The sequence below is a fragment of the Oncorhynchus mykiss genome, chromosome 25 (genome assembly GCF_013265735.2).
Source record: "Oncorhynchus mykiss isolate Arlee chromosome 25, USDA_OmykA_1.1, whole genome shotgun sequence".
Lineage (NCBI taxonomy): Eukaryota > Metazoa > Chordata > Actinopteri > Salmoniformes > Salmonidae > Oncorhynchus > Oncorhynchus mykiss.
The window spans coordinates 38,753,007-38,777,138 of NC_048589.1; the positions used below are offsets into that span (position 1 = coordinate 38,753,007).

Genomic DNA, 24,132 nt, shown 5'->3' on the forward strand with positions numbered 1-24,132 from the left:
CGTAGAGAGGGAAGGCTATTATCACCAGAGATAAAACATAACGTAGAGAGGGAAGGCTATTATCACCAGAGATAAAAACGTAACGTAGAGAGGGAAGGCTATTATCACCAGAGATGAAACGTAACGTAGAGAGGGAAGGCTATTATCACCGGAGATAAAAACGTAACGTAGAGAGGGAAGGCTATTATCACCAGAGATGAAACGTAACGTAGAGAGGGAAGGCTATTATCACCAGAGATGAAACGTAACGTAGAGAGGGAAGGCTATTATCACCAGAGATAAAAACGTAACGTAGAGAGGGAAGGCTATTATCACCGGAGATAAAAACATAACGTAGAGAGGGAAGGCTATTATCACCAGAGATGAAACGTAACGTAGACAGGGCCTGTTATTATAATCACCAGAGATAAAAACATAACGTAGAGAGGGACGGCTATTATCACCAGAGATGAAACGTAACGTAGAGAGGGAAGGCTATTATCACCAGAGATAAAAACATAACGTAGAGAGGGAAGGCTATTATCACCAGAGATAAAACATAACGTAGAGAGGGAAGGCTATTATCACCGGAGATAAAAACGTAACGTAGAGAGGGAAGGCTATTATCACCAGAGATGAAACGTAACGTAGAGAGGGAAGGCTATTATCACCAGAGATGAAACGTAACGTAGAGAGGGAAGGCTATTATCACCAGAGATAAAACGTAACGTAGAGAGGGAAGGCTATTATCACCGGAGATGAAACGTAACGTAGAGAGGGAAGGCTATTATCACCGGAGATAAAACATAACGTAGAGAGGGAAGGCTATTATCACCGGAGATGAAACGTAACGTAGAGAGGGAAGGCTATTATCACCGGAGATAAAAACGTATCGTAGAGAGGGAAGGCTATTATCACCAGAGATAAAAACATAACGTAGAGAGGGAAGGCTATTATCACCAGAGATGAAACGTAACGTAGACAGGGCCTGTTATTATTATCACCGGAGATGAAACGTAACGTAGAGAGGGAAGGCTATTATCACCAGAGATAAAAACGTAACGTAGAGAGGGAAGGCTATTATCACCAGAGATAAAACGTAACGTAGAGAGGGAAGGCTATTATCACCAGAGATAAAAACATAACGTAGAGAGGGAAGGCTATTATCACCAGAGATAAAAACATAACGTAGAGAGGGAAGGCTATTATCACCAGAGATGAAACGTAACGTAGACAGGGCCTGTTATTATAATCACCAGAGATAAAAACATAACGTAGACAGGGCCTGTTATTATTATCACCAGAGATGAAACGTAACGTAGAGAGGGAAGGCTATTATCACCAGAGATAAAACGTAACGTAGAGAGGGAAGGCTATTATCACCAGAGATAAAACGTAACGTAGAGAGGGAAGGCTATTATCACCAGAGATGAAACGTAACGTAGAGAGGGAAGGCTATTATCACCAGAGATGAAACGTAACGTAGAGAGGGAAGGCTATTATCACCAGAGATAAAACGTAACGTAGAGAGGGAAGGCTATTATCACCAGAGATGAAACGTAACGTAGAGAGGGAAGGCTATTATCACCAGAGATAAAACGTAACGTAGAGAGGGAAGGCTATTATCACCAGAGATAAAACGTAACGTAGAGAGGGAAGGCTATTATCACCAGAGATAAAACATAACGTAGAGAGGGAAGGCTATTATCACCAGAGATGAAACGTAACGTAGACAGGGCCTGTTATTATAATCACCAGAGATAAAAACATAACGTAGAGAGGGAAGGCTATTATCACCAGAGATGAAACGTAACGTAGAGAGGGAAGGCTATTATCACCAGAGATAAAACGTAACGTAGAGAGGGAAGGCTATTATCACCAGAGATGAAACGTAATGTAGAGAGGGAAGGCTATTATCACCAGAGATGAAACGTAACGTAGAGAGGGAAGGCTATTATCACCGGAGATAAAACGTAACGTAGAGAGGGACGGCTATTATCACCAGAGATAAAACATAACGTAGAGAGGGACGGCTATTATCACCAGAGATAAAACATATCGTAGAGAGGGCCTGTTATTATTATCACCAGAGATAAAACGTATCGTAGAGAGGGACGGCTATTATCACCAGAGATAAAACGTAACGTAGAGAGGGCCTGTTATTATTGTCACCGGAGATGAAACGTAACGTAGAGAGGGAAGGCTATTATCACCGGAGATGAAACGTAACGTAGAGAGGGAAGGCTATTATCACCGGAGATAAAACATAACGTAGAGAGGGAAGGCTATTATCACCAGAGATGAAACGTAACGTAGAGAGGGAAGGCTATTATCACCGGAGATGAAACGTAACGTAGAGAGGGAAGGCTATTATCACCGGAGATAAAACGTAACGTAGAGAGGGAAGGCTATTATCACCAGAGATAAAACATAACGTAGAGAGGGAAGGCTATTATCACCGGAGATGAAACGTAACGTAGAGAGGGAAGGCTATTATCACCGGAGATGAAACGTAACGTAGAGAGGGAAGGCTATTATCACCGGAGATGAAACGTAACGTAGAGAGGGAAGGCTATTATCACCGGAGATAAAACGTAACGTAGAGAGGGAAGGCTATTATCACCGGAGATGAAACGTAACGTAGAGAGGGAAGGCTATTATCACCGGAGATGAAACGTAACGTAGAGAGGGAAGGCTATTATCACCAGAGATAAAAACATAACGTAGAGAGGGAAGGCTATTATCACCAGAGATGAAACGTAACGTAGAGAGGGAAGGCTATTATCACCAGAGATAAAAACGTAACGTAGAGAGGGAAGGCTATTATCACCAGAGATGAAACGTAACGTAGAGAGGGAAGGCTATTATCACCAGAGATGAAACGTAACGTAGAGAGGGAAGGCTATTATCACCAGAGATGAAACGTAATGTAGAGAGGGAAGGCTATTATCACCAGAGATGAAACGTAACGTAGAGAGGGAAGGCTATTATCACCAGAGATGAAACGTAACGTAGAGAGGGAAGGCTATTATCACCAGAGATGAAACGTAACGTAGAGAGGGACGGATATTATCACCAGAGATGAAACGTAACGTAGAGAGGGAAGGCTATTATCACCAGAGATGAAACGTAACGTAGAGAGGGAAGGCTATTATCACCAGAGATGAAACGTAACGTAGAGAGGGAAGGCTATTATCACCAGAGATGAAACGTAACGTAGAGAGGGACGGATATTATCACCAGAGATGAAACGTAACGTAGAGAGGGAAGGCTATTATCACCAGAGATGAAACGTAACGTAGAGAGGGAAGGCTATTATCACCAGAGATGAAACGTAACGTAGACAGGGCCTGTTATTATTATCACCAGAGATGAAACGTAACGTTGACAGGGCCTGTTATTATTATCACCAGAGATGAAACGTAACGTAGAGAGGGAAGGCTATTATCACCAGAGATGAAACGTAACGTAGAGAGGGACGGATATTATCACCAGAGATGAAACGTAACGTAGAGAGGGAAGGCTATTATCACCAGAGATGAAACGTAACGTAGAGAGGGAAGGCTATTATCACCAGAGATGAAACGTAACGTAGAGAGGGAAGGCTATTATCACCAGAGATGAAACGTAACGTAGAGAGGGACGGATATTATCACCAGAGATGAAACGTAACGTAGAGAGGGAAGGCTATTATCACCAGAGATGAAACGTAACGTAGAGAGGGAAGGCTATTATCACCAGAGATGAAACGTAACGTAGACAGGGCCTGTTATTATTATCACCAGAGATGAAACGTAACGTTGACAGGGCCTGTTATTATTATCACCAGAGATGAAACGTAACGTAGACAGGGGCTGTAACAATTATTTTCTTTATTTTTTAAATTTTATTGAACCTTTATCACCAGAGATAAAACGTAACGTAGAGAGGGAAGGCTATTATCACCAGAGATGAAACGTAACGTAGAGAGGGAAGGCTATTATCACCAGAGATGAAACGTAACGTAGAGAGGGAAGGCTATTATCACCGGAGATGTAACGTAACGTAGAGAGGGACGGCTATTATTATCACCGGAGATGAAACGTAACGTAGAGAGGGCCTGTTATTATTATCACCGGAGATGAAACGTAACAGAGGTGCTGCTTCTCACACTCTACCTGGATATTACAGTCTGTCTCCTTCTTTTGCACATTAACGAAAATAAAAATATCTCATGTTGATTTAGGTTTCTTCCATAGCCAATCACACTGCAGATATTTAGGTGTGAGCACTGTGACAACCAATCAAATGTGAGAACCAGGTCCACACTTTCTTAGGTTTACTGTGATTATCCCTGAAGTTACTGTATGCCTCCTCAAATCAGTCTCAGCACTTTGCAAGTGTTGGCAAACACTGCCTGTTACCACCCTACACCTCTGACCACAGTAGAACGAGACAAAACAGAGTGACAATTTTCCATCAAGGTTTTCTGAGCCGTCCTGTCTTCAGAGTTTTTTCCCAACCCAAAACCGACTCGGCGGATCGATGTGCAGCGCGGGACCTGACCTTTGTGGCCAAGTGTGTTTCTTCCATATCCCCTTTCCATCTCAGCTCGGGTTTGGCCACTTCTGACAAACAAGCAGCTCAAATTAATCTGCTTTCGAAACCGCCAGCTAGCCAATTTAATGCAACTTCCAGATCAGAAATCTACCTTAGGGGGATCACAGTACAACTGTCGCCTGCTCGCTGTGAGACAGACAGGAGCCTGTAGGAGATATAGCTAAGTCTGCTCGCTGTGAGACAGACAGGAGCCTGGAGGAGATAGAGCTAAGTCTGCTCGCTGTGAGACAAACAGGAGCCTGTAGGAGATATAGCTAAGTCTGCTCGCTGTGAGACAGACAGGAGCCTGGAGGAGATAGAGCTAAGTCTGCTCGCTGTGAGACAAATAGGAGCCTAGAGGAGATATACCTAAGTCTGCTCGATGTGAGACAAACAGGAGTCTGGAGGAGATATAGCTAAGTCTGCTCACTGTGAGACAAACAGGAGCCTGGAGGAGATATAGCTAAGTCTGCTCGCTGTGAGACAAACAGGAGCCTGGAGGAGATATAGCTAACTGCCTTTCTCCAAAGAGGGAACATGGAATTATGACTTCCAACCTAAACTGATTCCATGAATCATGCTGAGAAGAGGGGAGGGGACAGGGTGGTCTGGGAGGGGATACATTACACCCATTCACTCCATCTAGACAGCATCAGAGTGTGGCTGAGAGAGGTTTGTGTGTGTGAGTGAGAGTGTGTGTGAGATAGTGTGTGTGTGCGTGTGTGTGTGTGTGTGTGTGTGTGTGTGTGTGTGTGTGTGTGTGTGCGTGCGCCTGTCGGTCAGGTCGGTGTGTGTGTGTGTGTGTGTGTGTGTGTGTGTGTGTGTGTGTGCGCCTGTCGGTCAGGTCGGTTTGTGTGTGTGTGTGTGTGTGTGTGTGTGTGTGTGTGTGTGTGTGTGTGTGCGTGTGTGTGTGTGTGCGTGCGCCTGTCGGTCGGGTGTGTGTGTGTGTGAGGAGACAGGGCCAGGGTGAATTTGATTTTCACACAGCATTAGACAGTAATATTAAACCTTGAAGCATCGATTCATAAAGCCAGGCTAATAGAGATTAAAGTCAGGTCTTTCTGAGAAGGGAGGGACATATGAAAGGAAAACCCTCAAAAAGCCTTTGCCCTGATCCTCACAGACTTCAAGAGCATTTAACCTGCCGCTATGTGACAAGTCTCTGACTGTCTTATACGCTCAGTCAGTCTAATGAGGTATCCCAGGGTGCCTTGCCATGCTCACTATAAAACCACGATGGGCTTGGTGGCAATAACTGCACTGACTTCTGTCTTTACACATTTGAAATATGAAATGCCTGCGTGTCAGACAAACATAACTTTTGCCAAAATGATATATAAAAAAATAAGAACAAGACAGGGATGTCCTCTCTCCCCTCTTCCTTCCTCTCTGGATGCTGCCACCCCCATGCTTCACTGTGGGGATGATGTTCTCGGGGTGATGGAAGTTGTTGGGCTTGTGCCTGACATAGCGTTTTCCTTGATGGCCAAAAAGCTACATTCTTGTCTCATCTGATTGAAGTACCTTCTTCCATATGTTTGGGGAGTCTCCCACAAGCCTTTTGGTTCTGTGGAGTGTATGGCTTAAAGTGGTCCTATTGACAGATACTCCAATCTCCGCTGTGGAGCTTTGCAGCTCCTTCAGAGTTATCTTTGGTCTCTTTGTTGCCCCTCTGATTAATGCCCTCCTTGCCTGGTTTATGAGTTTTGTTGAGCAGCCCTCTCTTGGCAGGTTTGTTGTGGTGCCATATTCTTTCCATTTTTTAATAATGGATTTAATGGTGCTCCGTGGGATGTTCAACATTTCGGATATCCGTACTTCTCCACAACTTGTCCCTGACTTGTTTAGAGAGCTCCCTGGTCTTCTTGGTGCCACTTGCTTGGTGGTACCCCTTGCTTGGGGGTGTTGCAGACTCTGGTGCCTTTCAGAACAAGTGTAAATATACACTGCGATCATGTGACAGATCATGTGACACTTCAATGGCACACAGGTGAACTTTATTTAATTAATTATGTGACAATTGGTCATTTTTTTTATTTCCCTTCACCAATGTGGACTGTTTTGTGTATGTCTATCATATGAAGTCCAAATAAAAATGTATTTAAATTACAGGTTGTAATTCAATAAAATAGGAATAATGCCAACGGGGATGAAAACTTTTGCAAGGCACTGTAAAAGTACAAATTATTGAAAATTCCTTAAATTAAGCAAACCATATGGCACAATTTTCTATTTTTATTTATTTATTTACAGATAGCCAGGGTGACATTCAAACACATAAACAAAGCATTTTCATATAGTGAGTCCGCCAGATCAGAAGCAGTAGGGATGACCAGGAATGTTGATAAGTGTGCAAATTGGATCATTTTCTGCCCTGCTAAGCATTCAACATGTAACATTTACTTTTGGGTGACAGGAAAATGTATGGAGGAAAAAGTACATCATTTTCTTAAACCTGTTACGGCTAGACGACAACATCCGGTGAAATTGCAGAGCACGGAATTCAAATTAAATGATTAGAAATATTTAACTTTCATAAAATCACAAGTGTCAAAATAAAGCGTAACTTCTTGTTAATCCAGCCGCCGTCTCCGATTTCAAAAAGGATTTACGGCGAAACAAACCATGCGATTATCTGAGGAAAAGCACCTCATCATACAAATGCATAACAAATCATTTTCAACCAGGGAGGTTCGACACAAAAGTAAGAAATAACGATATAATTCATGCCTTACCTTTGAAGATCTTCTTCTGTTGGCACTCCAAAATGTCCCCATAAACATCACAAATGCTCCTTTTGTTCCATAAATTCCTTCGTTATATCCCGAGAATGTCCATTTATTTGGCGCGTTTGATTCAGAAAATACACCGGTTCCAACTCGCCCAACATGACTACAAATTATCTAATAAGTTACCTGTAAACTTGGTCCAAACATTTCAAACAACTTTCCTAATCCAACTTATCCTAAAACGTAAATAATCGATACAATTTAAGACGGAATATACTTTGTTCAATAAAATTAAAGTGGAGCGAGTTCCAGGTTGCAAGCACAAAACAAAAGAGTCCACTCAGTCTGAACAGCCCTACTTCTTAATTTCTCAAAGGAAAAACATCAACCCATTTCTAAAGACTATTGACATCTAGTGGAAGCCATCGGAACTGTAACCAGATGCCTAATAAATATAGTTTCCCATAGAAAACCCAGTGAACTCAAACAAAAAAATATCCTGGATGGTTTGTCCTCTGAGTTTCGCCTGCCAAATACGTTTTGTTATACTCACATACATTATTTTAACAGTTTTAGAAACTTTAGAGTGTTGTCTATCCAAATATACTAATTATATGCATATCCTAGCTTCTGGGCCTGAGTAGCAGGCAGTTTACTTTGGGCACGTTTTTCATCCGGACATGAAAATACTGCCCCCTATCCCAAACAGGTTTTCTTAAGGAATGTAGTGAAGCAAAATTAAAACTTGTCAAAATTATAAATACTAAAGTAGAGTAAAGATACCCCAAAAAACTACTTTAAAGTATTTTTACAGCACCGAGTACCTCTTAAATCCATCTACTTTATTCAGTCAAATGAAAGACAATGTGCTATCTTGTTGTTGTTCATGCATATATACCTTTAATTACTACCATTAGGGGAATACATCTGCTCAACCATAATAACACAACTCGTTAAAACTTTTCTTACTTTCTGTCCATAAATACCAACCAAGGCAAAGTTATAGCTCAGTCATGTCTGCCTTTGAACCTCCACTACCTAAGGAGTGAGCTGTTTTAGACAGTTTGGCAAGTCTCTTACTTGTTTGAAACCTTGTATTTTCCAAGCACCAGCAGATGGATGAAAACAACCGTCATTATCAGCTAGGTGGTTTCATAATGAAGTCAGATGTTTTCTTTAGAGTGTCTACCATCTAGCTTTCACAATCCCAACATGGAGGAGTAAGAAAAGCTGTACTTATAATGGCAGCTCTGGCCCTGAGATGAAACAGCCGTGAAACAAGACAAGCACAGGTCATTTTGCTACCTCTCTCCTCAAATGCTACTGCCAGCCAAAAGCAGTGGGAGAGTGGTGGGGGTCCGTGGCATATTGATGTGTCTGCAGAGGAGGTTTTCTCCTGATTGAAAATCAACTGGCGAAGTGTACTTATGCTCCCAGCTGATTAGAAGCGATCAACACTATAGATTTCCTGTACTCTCTGTTATCTCTCTGTCTTATAGGATTTCATTGGGGCACATTGGGTAGAGACAGATATTAGTGTCTGGGCCGATGTGCTGAGCGATTTGGGATTTTTGAGGTTGGTTCGATTTCAGTTCGATTATTGAAAATATAATTATGCTTTTCGATTTCGGTTTCAATTATTTAGTTAAACATGAAATGTGAATTATTCTGGTTGAATTCTGTAACAACACAAAATAAAACAATGAATACAAGTCCCACGATTGTAGTGACTGCCCATTACTGCTTTTCACTTACCAACCATCAAGTATTCACATTACTTTACTTTAATAAAAATAAAACATTTCAGTTGTTTATATTACTGTATTATTTAATTGCAAGTCATCATCTCATCTCTTTAGAGCTGCTGTCTACGCTGTCTGACAAAATCACTATTTTTAGTAGTCCTTCAAAGTAAATAAGGCCTACTTTTTACAAATGGTGAATACCAGTGATCACTTAGGTCATGTAAAGCAACTGCACTATCCATCCCAATTGTGCATTCTTCTCTCTTTTACATAGCTGGCATAAAGGATACACAGAACGGACTAGTAGGAGTGCAATGGATTATGTTCATTGTAGTCAATTACCCCTTTTTCTACATTAAACTACGTAGAATATTGGCCTGTTTGCAACTCCCTACTACATCTCACAGTTCTGGCTTGATCTGATTTATCTCTACAGAAACTGTGCAATGTGCACATTCATCTCACGGAAAAATGTATCATGAAATGTAATTCAATAATTGAACAGAAGTAGGTCAGTTGTATTAAAAAAATGAAAAAGAACAGACATTTCTGTTTATAGCTCAGCACTACTGGGCTGTTTATAAATGGTGTGTGTGTGTGATGTCGATACGTGGAGAACTACCTGATAATGAGTCTTAATTCACACAGATTGGACTCAATTTGCGTAGATACCTCCATTTAAAAGTCTAGCCTAATCTAATTTAACCACAGTTATCTACGGTGATGTCTATTTCAGGTTCGCTATGCTATCAAACTGATGCAATAAGCCATGGCCAATGCATTTCGCTTAATCAAAAACTAAATATAACGGAATAACATAAATGCTGCAAAAAAATTGCTGAAAATAATTGTCGTTAAGAGCTCCACTTTCAGTCAGATTGGATATGTTGCCTGACCACACATGAAATAAGAAAAACGCTCTCACTTCTTCTGCGAGAGGCAATTTGTAGATGCATTTAGTTTGGTGTGTAATTACGCGCTATGCAGCATGCTGTGCAGCGGTAGGGAGGAAGGGAAGACATTTGTCGTTAATGACTAGAGAGCATTTCCCCGCCAACAAACATGCAACTCGGTACACGGAGCTCCTCCATTAGCAGATTACAGGAGAGAGAGAGAGAGAGAGAGAGAGAGAGAGACGGGAAGAAAGTGAAAAAAATGCATTCAAAAAAGTGATTAGTCTTCAAACTTTCTCCAATTCATTTGTTTTTATATTATTAGAAGAACGGGAAGAGGTAAAGAACAGGGAGAATGTAGGAATTAAGTAGCTGAGCTGGTGAATCTCATGCCACACCCTGTGTTCACCCAGAAACAAGAGAGAGGGAGAGAGAGGGAGAGAGACGGAGAGAGAGACAGGACCATTCTGAAAGAAAACCTGATGGAGTCTGCAAAAGACCTGAGACTGGGACGGAGATTTGTCTTCCAACAAGACAATGATCCAAAACATAAAGCAAAATCTACAATGGAATGGTTCAAAAATAAACATATCCAGGTGTTAGAATGGCCAAGTCAAAGTCCAGACCTGAATCCAATCGAGAATCTGTGGAAAGAACTGAAAACTGCTGTTCACAAATGCTCTCCATCCAACCTCACTGAGCTCGAGCTGTTTTGCAAGGAGGGATGGGAAAAAAATTCAGTCTCTCGATGTGCAAAACTGATAGAGACATACCCCAAGCGACTTACAGCTGTAATCGCAGCAAAAGGTGGCGCTACAAAGTATTAACTGAATAATTTTGCACGCCCAATTTTTCAGTTTTTGATTTGTTAAAAAAGTTTGAAATATCCAATAAATGTCGTTCCACTTCATGATTGTGTCCCACTTGTTGTTGATTCTTCACAAAAAAATACAGTTTTATATCTTTATGTTTGAAGCCTGAAATGTGGCAAAAGGTCGCAAAGTTCAAGGGGGCCGAATACTTTCGCAAGGCACTGTATATGGACGGAATTAATCAAACAAAAGGACCATGTGTGATGTTTATGGGACATATTGGAGTGCCAACAAAAGAAGCTCATCAAAGGTAAGGCATGATTTGTATTTTATTTCTGCGTTTTGTTTGGTGCCTGCAGAGTTGAAATATGCTACTCTCTCTTTGTTTACTGTTGTGCTATCATCAGATAATAGATTCTTATGCTTTCGCTGAAAAGCCTTTTTTTGAAATCTGACATGATGGCTGGATTCACAACGAGTGTAGCTTTAATTTGCTATCTTACATGTGTGATTTAATGAAAGTTTGAATTTCATAGTGTTTTATTTGAATTTGGCGCTCTGCATTTCCCCTGGCAACAGTTAACATTTTTGTAGGTTTGGCAACTTTTCCCAGATAAAGAGCAGTCTGTTCATCCCATTGTTGAAACAGCAAGAAAATCAATGACTGCCAGAGGTGGAGCACCGTTGATGCCCAATGAAGACGAATAAATGCAATGATTTTGATTGCTCTAATTCTTCCATCCTGGATGCAATTTGGGCGGTCGACATCTGCAACGTGTTTGAAGGACATTGGACGTGACATTTGCCCAGCCTCAGGGGCCGGCTTGTCCACAATGAGGTAGACCTTCACCCCCTGCTCTCCATAAAGGTCATAGGACGGACGTTTATCGGTGAAAATGACACGTCCTGAGTCCACCCGACGGCGGTGAACCTGCTAACGTTCCAGAGCCCTGGGGGATGGCAGGGACAATTTGCTGTTTCACCTCTTCACTCTCTACCTCCCTCCCCCTCTCTCGCCCTCCTTTCCACCTCTCTCCCTTCTCTCTACCTCCCTCCCCCTCTCTCGCCCTCCTCTCCACCTCTCTCCCTTCTCTCTACCTCCCTCCCCCTCTCTCGCCCTCCTCTCCACCTCCTCTCCTTTTGTATCTCTCCCTCCCTCCCCCTCTCTCTCCCTTCTCTCCACCTCTCACCCTCCTCTCCACCTCCTCTCCACCTCTCTACCTTCTCTCTACCTCTCTCTCCTTTTGTATCTCTCCCTCCCCTGCTCTCTTCCTTCCTCTTGCTGCTCTCTGTATCAGCTCTCCCTGTTCTCTCTTCTAGCCAAAGTCGGTATGTCAGGGCTGTAGAGGACGAGATCCCAGTCTATTGCATATGTCCCAGAATAAAACATGACAAATATTTTGATGTAGAATAATCTGACCTTGTTTAAAGACCAAGTACCGTTAAAATACTGTATATGTTTTTGTATATAGATTTCATGTACCGTTGTTTAAACAACTCATGATTACAGTTTTTCTTGATTGCATTATCACATTCGTCCAAATAGAATTCAACTTTTTCAAATAACCCACAGAGCCAAACTGAAACACGTTGGCCAAAATGACACATTCATTTAGCCAAACGCATTAAGACTCTCAAAATATGAAATACATGACACAATATCAACTACCTCCGTCAATACATACAACCTATCTAATGAAAAGTGATTTCAAACAATCGTTAAACAATGGCCCAATAAATACTGACCACAACGATCAATATACCCTAACATGGTCAACCCTCTTGTATAGGTCTGTGCCATGTGTTGATACTATAAGTATAGTTTGCACCATAAAAGGCAAGTAAACATATTATCAAAGCTTTGGGTTGAATTATTTTTTTCTTTAATTGATTTTTTACCAAAGATGACCAATGAAGAAAGAATGTCACTCAAGATCATGAATATCCAGAAGCAAAATGTTTATTTCTCCTTTTTCCATTTAAAGTGAGAGCTGAACTATCTTCCTCTGTGGGCCACTCTACCTCTCCTTTGTTCTTGCCCTCGGCCTCTTACTTGGTCTATTCTTGCAAACAGCAACTCAGAGGTCATCTCTTTTATGCATGAATTGAACTGATTGAACTTATGTGAAAATAAGTTTTGCACATGTGCAGAAGGAGATCACATTCATGGTAGTAATTCGTATGTGACCTAATGTTTTCATTTTATCGGTCACGATTTACACAACTGAGTTTTGCGTCTTTTGTAGAGAGTTGTGCAAAAAATGTACGTAGCATTTGCATTGTGTGCGAAAGCAATGAGAAATGACTTACAGTTTTGCAAAAAAAAATAATAATACTGTAGTGCTCATTAGGTTATGATGGAGATCAAGTGGACCCCAGTTTCATTAAAAGTGTCTTAGCAACTGAAAAAAAAACTATGATTGTCCGATCAACCTGTTTTATACACTGTTAGGAAAAAAAGGTGATATCTAGAATTTGAAATGTTTCTTCGGCTGTCCCCATAGGAGAACGCTTTGAATAACTCGTTTTGTTTGCAGGTAGAACCCTTTTGGTTCCAGGTAGAACCCTTTTGGTTCCAGGTAGAACCTTTTGGTTCCAGGTAGAACCCTTTCTACAGAGGCTTCTACATGTCACCTAAAAGGGTTCTCCTATGGGGACAGCCAAAGAACCATTGTAGAACCCTTTTTTCTAAGAGTGTATGTCTTTGTTACTTCAGCAGTATGTTGCTGATAAGCTACTATACTTTTGTTCAATGTAGTTTCCCCCATATAAAACAAAGCCAAGTTTGTATTAACCCCTATAATGATACACTAGTGTCTTAATTCCCCTAACTGCAGTTTTGTGCTCCAGATTTTAGCTGAAATAGCAGGGGCATGGTTCATCCGCCCTTCCCCAGGAAAGAGGTTCCAATTTAGGGTGTGGTGGAGTGAAGAGGGAGGGTATGTATGGTCAGGTGTGGTGCCATTGCTTTGACCGCTCCTTAGGCCCTAAGGACCAGACTAAATAGCCCCAATAAAACCAGTGGATAGTTGGACAGGAGAGAGACAGAGAGAGAGAGAGAGAGAGAGGAGTGCGAGAGAGAGATGGGGAAAGAGAGAGAGAGAGAGAGAGAGAGAGAGAGAGAGAGAGAGAGAAAACACAAAAAACTATACATACCTTGGCCTAAACATTAGCGCCACAGGTAATTTCCACAAAGCTGTGAACGATCTGAGAGACAAGGCAAGAAGGGCATTCTATGCCATCAAAAGGAACATAAGATTCAATAAGATACCAATTAGGATCTGGCAAAAAATACTTGGATCAGTCATAGAGCCCATTGCCCTTTACGGTTGTGAGGTCTGGGGTACCAAAAAATGCATGCAGAGCAGAATTAGGCCGATACCCACTAATTATCAAAATCCAGAAAAGAGTCGTTAAATTCTACAACCACCTAAAAGGAAACGATTCCCAAACCTTCCATAACAAAGCCATCACCTACAGAGAGATGAACCTGGAGAAGAGTCCACTAAGCAAGCTGATCCTGGGGCTCTGTTCACAAACACAAACACACCCCACAGAGCCCCAGGACAGCAGCACAATTAGACCCAACCAAATCATGAGAAAAAAAAAGATAATTACTTGACACATTGGAAAGAATTAAGAAAAAAACAGAGCAAACTAGAATGCTATTTGGCCCTGAACAGAGAGTACACAGCGGCAGAATACCTGACCACTGTGACTGACCCAAACTTAAGGAACGCTTTGACTATGTACAGACTCAGTGAGAATAGCCTTGCTATTGAGAAAGGCCGCCATAGGCGGACATGGCTCTCAAGAGAAGACAGGCTATGCCCAAAAAATGAGGTGGAAACTGAGCTGCACTTCCTTACCTCCTGCCCAATGTATGACCATATTAGAGACACATATTTCCCTCAAATAACACAGATCCACAAAGAATTAGAGAACAAATCCAATTTTGATAAACTCCCATATCTACTGGGTGAAATTCCACAGTGTGCCATCACAGCAGCAAGATTTGTGATCTGTTGCCACGAGAAAAGAGCAACCAGTGAAGAACAAACACCATTGTAAATAGAACCCATATTTTTGCTTATTTATTTTATTTTGTGTACTTTAACCATTTGTACATTGTTAAAACAATGCATATATATATATATATATATATATATATATATATATATATATATAATATGACATTTGTAATGTCTTTATTGTTTTGACATTTCTGTAGGTGTAATGTTTACTGTTAATTTGTATTGTTTATTTCACTTTTGTATATTATCTACATCACTTGCTTTGGCAATGTTAACACATGTTTCCCATGCCAATAAATCCCCTTTAATTGAATTTAATTGAGAGAGAGCGAGAGAGAGAGAGAGAGAGAGAGTATTATGGAGAGAGAGATAATGTTGTGTATGTGAGTTCTATGATAGAGAGAGAGAGAGAGTGTTATGGAGAGAGAGATAAAGAGATAGAGAAACGTTGTGTATGTGAGTTCAATGAGGGAGAGAGAGAGAGAGAGAGAGAGAGAGAGAGAGAGAGAGAGAGAGAGAGAGAGAGACAAAGACAAACGATAGAGTACTAATCTGTTCCATCCATCCCCTTACTCTGAGTGGAGGCAGCCAGCCATACAGGACAAGGTCACTAATTTATGAATAAATCCAATTAGTTGGAACATATTACTTCACCATCATTGATAAAAGCACTTTGAACAGAGAAGGAAAAATTGAAAATGCATTAGACCAATTTAACTGCTTCTCTAAAGGAAATGACCAATTAGTTAGAGAAACACTTTATAAAACACTGCAATTTCTATTCAAATCCATCAGTGCAATTCTTTACACATTTAGGAGTAAATATATTAATGCATTCATTAATTGTTTATAATTAAGAAATAAATAGAACACATATGAGTAGTGTTACTGGCTATCATGTCATATTTTATTTAGAAAGAGAAAGAGAGAGACAGAGAGAGAGAGAGAGATGAGAGAGAGACAAAGGAGGGGTGGTATACAGAAGATAGCCCTATTTAGGAAAAAGACCAAGGTCATATTATGGCAAAAACAGCTCAAATAAGCAAAGAGCAATGACAGTCCATCATTACTTTAAGAAATGAAGGTCAGTCAATCTGGAAAATTTCAAGAACTTTGAAAGTTTCTTCAAGTGCAGTCGTAATAACAATCAAAAGCTATGATGAAACTGGCCCTCATGAGGACCCCCACAGGAAAGGAAGACGCAGAGTTACCTCTGCTGCAGAGGATAAGTTCATTGGAGTTACCAGCCTCAGAAATTCTAGCCCAAAGAAAGACACAGAGTTCAAGTAACACACACATCTAACATCAACTGTTCAGAGGAGACTGCATGAATCATGCAATTGCTTCAAAGAAAACACTATTAATTAATTAAACCTCTTAAGTCGACCCCCTACTTTTTCGAACATTCTGTTAAAAATCGCGCAACATTTCAGCGTCCTGCTACTCATGCCAGGAATATAGTATATGCATATGATTAGTATGTGTGGATAGAAAACACTCTCACGTTTCTAAAACTGGTTAAATCACGGCTGTGACTATAACAGAGCGTGTGTTTCATCGAAAAGCGCAAGAAAAACTGGTCACTGAAAACTGGAAAAAATATCCATGCGCCACTTGCATGTATTGTTTAAGGGACAAATTAAATGGGGCAGAGATTGCAATTCCTACAGCTTCCACACGATGTCGCCAGTCTTGTCAATTTCCTGGGAGTTATTTCTTGGTCAAACAAAGGAGAGAGATTCCATTCCATCCGGTCTCCGACAGGACGTTTTGGAAGAGAGATTTCCGGAACATGATGGGAAGACGTGGAGCTATTGAATACACATCGCCCCGTGTTCAATTTGATAGATTATTAACGTTTACTAATATCTAAAGTTGGATTACAAAAGTATTTCGAAGTGTTTTGTGAAAGTTTATCGTCAACTTTTTTTATAAAAAAAAAATGACGCTGCGTTTTGAAACAGTGTTTTTTTCTGAGTCACACAGTTTCCATAGATGGATATTTTGGGTATATATGGACCGATTTAATCGAAAAAAAAGACCCAATAGTGATGTTTATGGGGCATATAGGAGTGCCAACAAAGAAGCTCGTCAAAGGTAATGAATGTTTTATAATTTATTTCTGCTATTTGTGTAGCGCCGGCTACGCTAATTCTTTTGTTTACGACGCCTTCAGGTATTTTGGGGTGTTGCATGCTATCAGATAATAGCTTCTCATGCTTTCGCCGAAAAGCATTTTAAAAATCTGACTAGTTGGCTAGATTCACAACGAGTGTAGCTTTAATTCAATACCCTGCATGTGTGTTTTAATGAATGTTTGAGTTTTAACGAGTACATTTAGCATTTAGCGTAGCGCATTTGCATTTCCAGGTGTCTAGATGGGACGTCTGCGTGTCGGGTGGGAGTAAGAGGTAAAAGGACACCAATAATAAGAAGAGACTTGCTTCGGCCAAGAAACACGAGCAATGGAAATTAGACCGGTGTAAATCTGTCTTTTGGTGACAATGTCTGCGATTTATTTAGAATTCAAGGCACACATAACCAGCATGGCTACCACATCATTCTGCAGTGATACGCCATCCCACCTGGTTTGCATTTAGTGGGACTATAATTATTTTTTCAACAGGATAATGACCCAACACATCTCCAGGCAGTTTAAGGGCTATTTGACCAAGAAGGAGAGTGATGGGGTGCTGCATCAGTTGACCTGGCCTCCACAATCGCCCGACCTCAACCCAATTGAGATGGTTTGGGATGAGTTGGACTGCAGAGTGTAGGAAAAGCATCTAACAAGTGCTCAGCATATGTGGGAACTCCTTCAAGACTGCTGGAAAAGCATTCCAGGTGAAGCTGGTATCAAGGTAATGCAGGCTATATTTTGATTTGTTGAACACTTTTTTGCTTACTACATGATTCCATATGTGTTATTTCATAGTTTTGACGTCTTCACTATTATTCTACAATGTAGAAAAGTTTTTTTTTCATATTTTTTTCCATTGTGAATATAAAGAAACACCCTTGAATGAGTAGGGGTGTACAAACGTTTTACTGTACATGATCGAATACAAATCTTAGAATCAACTACTAAAGACTACGAGAACCCACTGGATTCTCCAATTACATTGAATGAACTACAGAACAAAATACAAATCCTCCAACCCAATAAAGGCCTGTGGTGTTGATGGTATCCTAAATGAAATGATAAAGTATACAGAACACAAATTCCAATAGTAAAACTCTTTAAATAGGATCTTTAGCTCTGGCATGTTCCCCAATATTGGGAACCAAGGACTGATCACCCCAATGCACAACAGTGGAGACAAATTTGACCCTAATGACATGGGATACGAGTCAACAGCAACTTCAGGAAAATCCTCTGAATTATCATTAACAGCAGACTCGTACACTGATCAAATGTCAAATTGGCTTAATAATAAATTACCGTACGACAGACCACATATTAATCCTGGACACCCTAATTGAGAAACAAACAAAACCAAAACAAAGGCAAAGTTTCCTCATACTTTGTTGATTTCAAAAAAGCATTTGACTCAATTTGGGATGAGGATCTTTTATGCAAATTGATGGAAAGTGGTGTTGGGGGAAAAGCATGCGACATTAGAAAATCAATGTACAGTATTGGCTTGCGAAAGTATTCACCCCCTTGGAATTTTCCTATTTTGTTGCCTTACAATCTGGAATTAAAATAGATTTTTGTATCATTTGATTTACACAACATGCCTATGACTTTGAAGATGCAAAATACTTTTTATTGTGAAACAAACAAGAAATACGATGTTTTTAAACTTGAGCGTCCATAACCATTCACCCCCCAAGATCAAATCTTTGTAGAGCCACGCTTTTCACCAATTACAGCTGCAAGTCTCTTGAGGTATGTCTCTATAAACTAGGCACATCTAGCCACTGGGATTATCGCCCATTTTTCATGGCAAAGCTGCTACAGCTCCTTCAAGTTGGATGGGTGTACAGCAATCTTACCACAGATTCTCAATTGTATTGGGCTTTGGTCTGTGCTTTGACTAGGCCATTCCAAGACATTTCAATGTTTCCCCTTAACTTCTCTAGGGTCGGGGGCAGCATTCGGAATTTTGGATGAAGAGCGTGCCATAGTAAACTGCATGCTACACAGGCCCAGAAGATAGGATATGCATATAATTGGTACATTTGGATAGAAAACAATCTAAAGTTTCCAAAACTGTTAGAATAGTGTTTGTGAGTATAACACAACTGATTTGGCAGGCGAAAACCTGAGAAAATGCATTCAGGAAATAGGATTTTTCTATTCAATGCCATTACAGTGTCCATTGACTTTGGACTCAAATTGCAGTTCCTATGCCTTCCACTAGATTTCAAAAGTCTTTAGAACTGGTTTCAGGCTTGTATTCTGAAAAATGAGGGAGTAAGAGCAGTCTGAATGAGTGGACCCTGCAGTGTCACAGAGCTTTTTCATGCGCGCGACCGAGAGAGTGCCTTTCTTGTTTCCCTCTTATATTGATGATGTTATTGTCCGGTTGAAATATTATAGATTATTTAGGCTAAAAACAACCTGAGGATTGAATATAAACATCGTTTGACATGTTTCTATGAACTTTACGGATACAGTTTGGATTTTTTTCTCCGCCTGTTGTGACTGTGTTTGAGCCTGTGGATTACTGAAGAAAAGGCGCGAACAAAACAGAGGTTTTTGGATATAAAGAGAGACTTTATCGAGCAAAACAACATTTATTGAGTAAATTAATGTCTTCTGAGTGCAACCATATGAAGATCATCAAAGGTAAGTGATTAATTTTATCTCTATTTCTGACTTGTGTAACTCTTCTACTTGGCTGGTTACTGTTTGTAATGATTTGTCTGCTGGGCGATGTTCGCAAATAATCGTAAGGTATGCTTTCGCCGTAAAGCATTTTTTGAATCTGACACAGTGGTTGGATTCACAAGAAGTTAATCTTTAAACCTATGTAAAATACTTGTATGTTTTCTGAATTTTTAGAATGAGTATTTCTGTATTTGAATTTGACGTTCTGCAATTTCACTGGATGTTGGCCAGGTGGGACATCCTGGTGAGGTTAAACCACTCGAGTGTTGCTTTAGCAGTATACTTCGGGTCATTCTTTTGCTGGAAAGTGAACCTCCATCCCAGTCTCAAATCTCAGAAAGACTGAAACAGGTTTCCCTCAAGAATTTTCTTGTATTTAGCACCATCCATTATTCCTTCAATTCTGACCAGTTTCCCAGTCCCTGCCAATGAAAAGCATCCCACACAGCATGATGCTGCCACTACCATGCTTCACTGTGGGGATAATGTTCTCGGGGTGAGGAGAGGTGTTGGGTGTGCGACAGACAGCATTTTCCTTGATGGACATAAAGCTACATTTTAGCCTCATCTGAAAAGAGTACCTTCTTCCATACGTTTGGGGAGTCTCCCACAAGCCTTTTTGTTAACCCTGGCCACTCTTCCGTAGAGCTCAGCTCTGTGGAGTGTACAGCTTAAAGTGGTCCTATGGCCAGCTACTCCAATCACCGCTGTGGAGCTTTGCAGCTCCTTCAGGGTTATCTTTGGTATCTTTGTTGCCTCTCTGATTAATGCCCTCCTTGCCTGGTCCGTGAGTTTTGGTGGGCGGCCCTCTCTTGGCAGGTTTGTTGTGGTGCCATATTGTATACATTTTTTTACTAATGGATTTAATGGTGCTCTGTGGAAGGTTCAAAGTTTTGAATACTTTTTTTAACCGAACCCTGATCGGTACTTCTCCACAACTTTGTCCCTGACCTGTTTGGAGAGCTCCTTGGTCTTCATGGTGTCGCTTGCTTGGTGGTGTCCCTTGCTTCGTGGTGTTGTAGACTCTGGATATATACTGAGATCTGGATATATACTGAGCTCATGTGACAGATCATGTGACACACAGGTGGACTTTATTTAACTAATTGACTTCTGAAGGTAATTGCACCAAATCTTACTTACGGGCTTCAAAGCAAAGGGGGGGAATACAAATACACCACTTCTATGTATTTTTTTTTTTTTTAAATATATATATATATATTTTTTTTTTTAATTTCTAAAAGAAAATATCTATTTTTTCACCAATTTGGACTATTTTGTGTATGTCCATTACATGAAATACATACATACATTTAAATGACAGTTTGTAATGCATCAAAATAGGAAAAACACCAATGGGGATGAATACTTTTGCAAGGCACTGTACGTACTTTCATTTCGGGTGGGGCCACAGTGTCTCCTGACCCCTCCTATCTCAGCCTACAGTATTTATGCTGCAGTAGTTTACAGTATGTGTCGGGGGGCTAGTGTCAGTCTGTTATATCTGGGTTTTTTCTCCTGTCTTATCCGGTGTCATGTGTGAATTTAAGTATGCTCTCTCTAATTCTCTCTGTCTCTCTTTCTTTCTTTCTTTCTTTCTCTCTCTAGGAGGACCTGAGCCCTAGGACCATGTCTCAGGACTACATGGCATGATGACTCCTTGCTCTCCCCAGTCCACCTGGCTGTGCTGCTGCTCCAGTTTCAACTGTTCTGCCTGCGGTTACCGGACATGCTACCTGCCTGTTCTGCCTGACTTATTCACCGGAATTGCTACCTGTCCCAGACCTGCTGTTTTCAACTCTCTAGAGACAGCAGGAGCGGTAGAGATACTCTCGATGATCGTCTATGAAAAGCCAACTGACATTTACTGACTTGTTGCACCCTCGACAACTACTGTGATTATTATTATTTGACCATGCTGGAGATTTATGAACATTTGAACATCATCAGGTTTTGGCCTTTCTAGGGAGTTTTCCTAGCCACCATGCTTCTACACCTGCTAGCTTTTTGGGGTTTTAGGCTGGGTTTCTTTACAGCACTTTGATATATCAGCTTATGTAAGAAGGGCTATATAAATACATTTGATTTGATTTGATTTCATACCAATTATTTTCCAGGGATTGAATGTTAGCTAGCAGAACAGAAGGCAAGGGCAGATTAGCCACTTGTCACCTGATCCTCACAAGGCATCCTGATCTCTATCCGTGAAACCTACGTTTCCTTTTCCAGGGGATCTGGGGCTGGTCGGGTGTCTGTAATATATCCCTCACGTCGGACTCATTGAAGAAGAACTCCTCATCCAATTTGAGTTGAGTAATCCCAGTTCTGATGTCCAGAAGGTATTTTGGTCATAAGAGATGGCAGCAGCAGCAATTATGTAAAAAAACTAGTTACAAACAACGCTAAAAAACAAACAAAATAGTAGGTTGGTTAATTAAGAGCCGACAGGACGGCAGCCCTCCCTTCTGGCGCCGTACACTAGGATTTTCTTCGTTTCACTTCACCAATTTGGACAATTTTGCGTTTGTCCATTACATCCATTACCACTGTGACTGACCCAAACTTAAGGAAAGCTTTGACTATGTACAGACTCAGTGAGCATATCCTAACTATTGAGAAAAGCCGCCGTAGGCAGACATGGCTCTCAAGAGAAGACAGGCTATGTGCACACTGCCCACAAAATGAGGTGGAAACTGAGCTGCACTTCCTAACCTCCTGCCAAATGTATGATCATATTAGAGACACATATTTCCCTCAGATTACACAGACACACAAGGAATTTCAAAACGAATCCAATCTTGATAAACTCCCCTATCTATTGGGTGTAATACCACAGTGTGCCGTCACAGCAGCAAGATGTGTGACCTGTTGCCACAAGAAAAGGAAAACCAGTGGAGCGACAACACCATAGTAAATACAACCTTTATCTAACTGTATTTATTTTCCTTCTTGTCCTTAACTATTTGCACATAATATGACGTTGGAAATGTCATTATTCCTTTGGAGTGTTTACTGTTAATTTTTTTGTTGTTTATTTCACTTTTGTTTATTATCACTTGCTCTGGCATGTTTCCCAAGCCAATAAAGCCCTTGACATGAAATTGAACATATCTATAGAGCGAGAGAGAGAGAGAGAGATTTGAATACCCTTAGGGAAGCTCTCTAACAGACAACCCAACTATACAGTACATACTAGTACTCCACATAAAGGCAGAACGGTAGAAAGACAACGGTAGAAAGGCAGGAAGACAGAACGGCAGGAAGGCAGAACGGCAGGAAGACAGAAGGGCAGGAAGACAGAAAGGCAGGAAGGCAGGAAGACAGAACGGCAGGAAGACAGAAGGGCAGGAAGACAGAACGACAGGAAGGCAGAACGGTAGGAAGACAGAACGGCAGGAAGACAGAACGGCAGGAAGACAGAACGGCAGGAAGACAGGAAGACAGGAAGACAGAACGGCAGGAAGGCAGGAAGACAGAAGGGCAGGAAGACAAAAGGGCAGGAAGACAGAACGGCAGGAAGACAGAAAGGCAGGAAGACAGAAAGGCAGGAAGACAGGAAGACAGAACGGCAGGAAGACAGAACGGCAGGAAGACTAAAGGGCAGGAAGACAGAAAGGCAGGAAGGCAGGAAGACAGAACGGCAGGAAGACAGAAGGGCAGGAAGACAGAACGACAGGAAGGCAGAACGGTAGGAAGACAGAACGACAGGAAGACAGAACGGCAGGAAGACAGAACGGCAGGAAGACAGGAAGACAGGAAGACAGAACGGCAGGAAGGCAGGAAGACAGAAGGGCAGGAAGACAAAAAGGCAGGAAGACAGAACGGCAGGAAGGCAGGAAGACAGAAGGGCAGGAAGACAGAAGGGCAGGAAGACAGAAAGGCAGGAAGACAGAAAGGCAGGAAGGCAGGAAGACAGAAAGGCAGGAAGACAGGAAGACGGAACGGTAGAAAGGCAGGAAGACAGAAAGGCAGGAAGACAGAAAGGCAGGAAGACAGAAAGGCAGGAAGACAGAACGGCAGGAAGACAGAAAGGCAGGAAGACAGAAAGTCAGGAAGACAGAAAGGCAGGAAGACAGAACGGCAGGAAGACAGAACGGCAGGAAGACAGAAAGGCAGGAAGACAGAAAGGCAGCACTATGGATTCTGACAGTTGATGAGTATATCTGAGGGCCAAAAGCTACAAAGAATAAAACAATACAATCTCTCAGGGATTCTACTGAGGACAGTATGGAAATTCACAGCTTCATTATTCATAGGGCGAGATAAAACAGAGAGAATGTGTGAGTATGTGTGAGCCTGTGTGCGTGTGTGTGTAGATTTGTAACTAGGCATCCATGTGTGTGTGTGTGTAATGTGTGTAGGAAAAATACTGTTTTAGGGTTAGAATAAAGGTTAGGGTTAGGGCTTACATTTAGGGTTGAGAGGTAGGGCTAGGTATAGTTTTAGTGTTATGAGATTGGGGTTCTGGTTAAGGGTTAAGGTTAGATGTAGGGTTATGGGTTATGGTTAAGTTAAGGGTTAAGGT

The 24,132-nt window shown here is 41.2% G+C and overlaps 1 protein-coding gene across 3 annotated transcripts in view; it reads right to left on the reverse strand.

Moving 5' to 3' along the window:
* Positions 1–24,132, reverse strand: part of LOC110505895 (neurexin-3a-like) — a 614,746-nt gene that overhangs the window by 119,569 nt on the left and 471,045 nt on the right. The window lies entirely within an intron of this gene.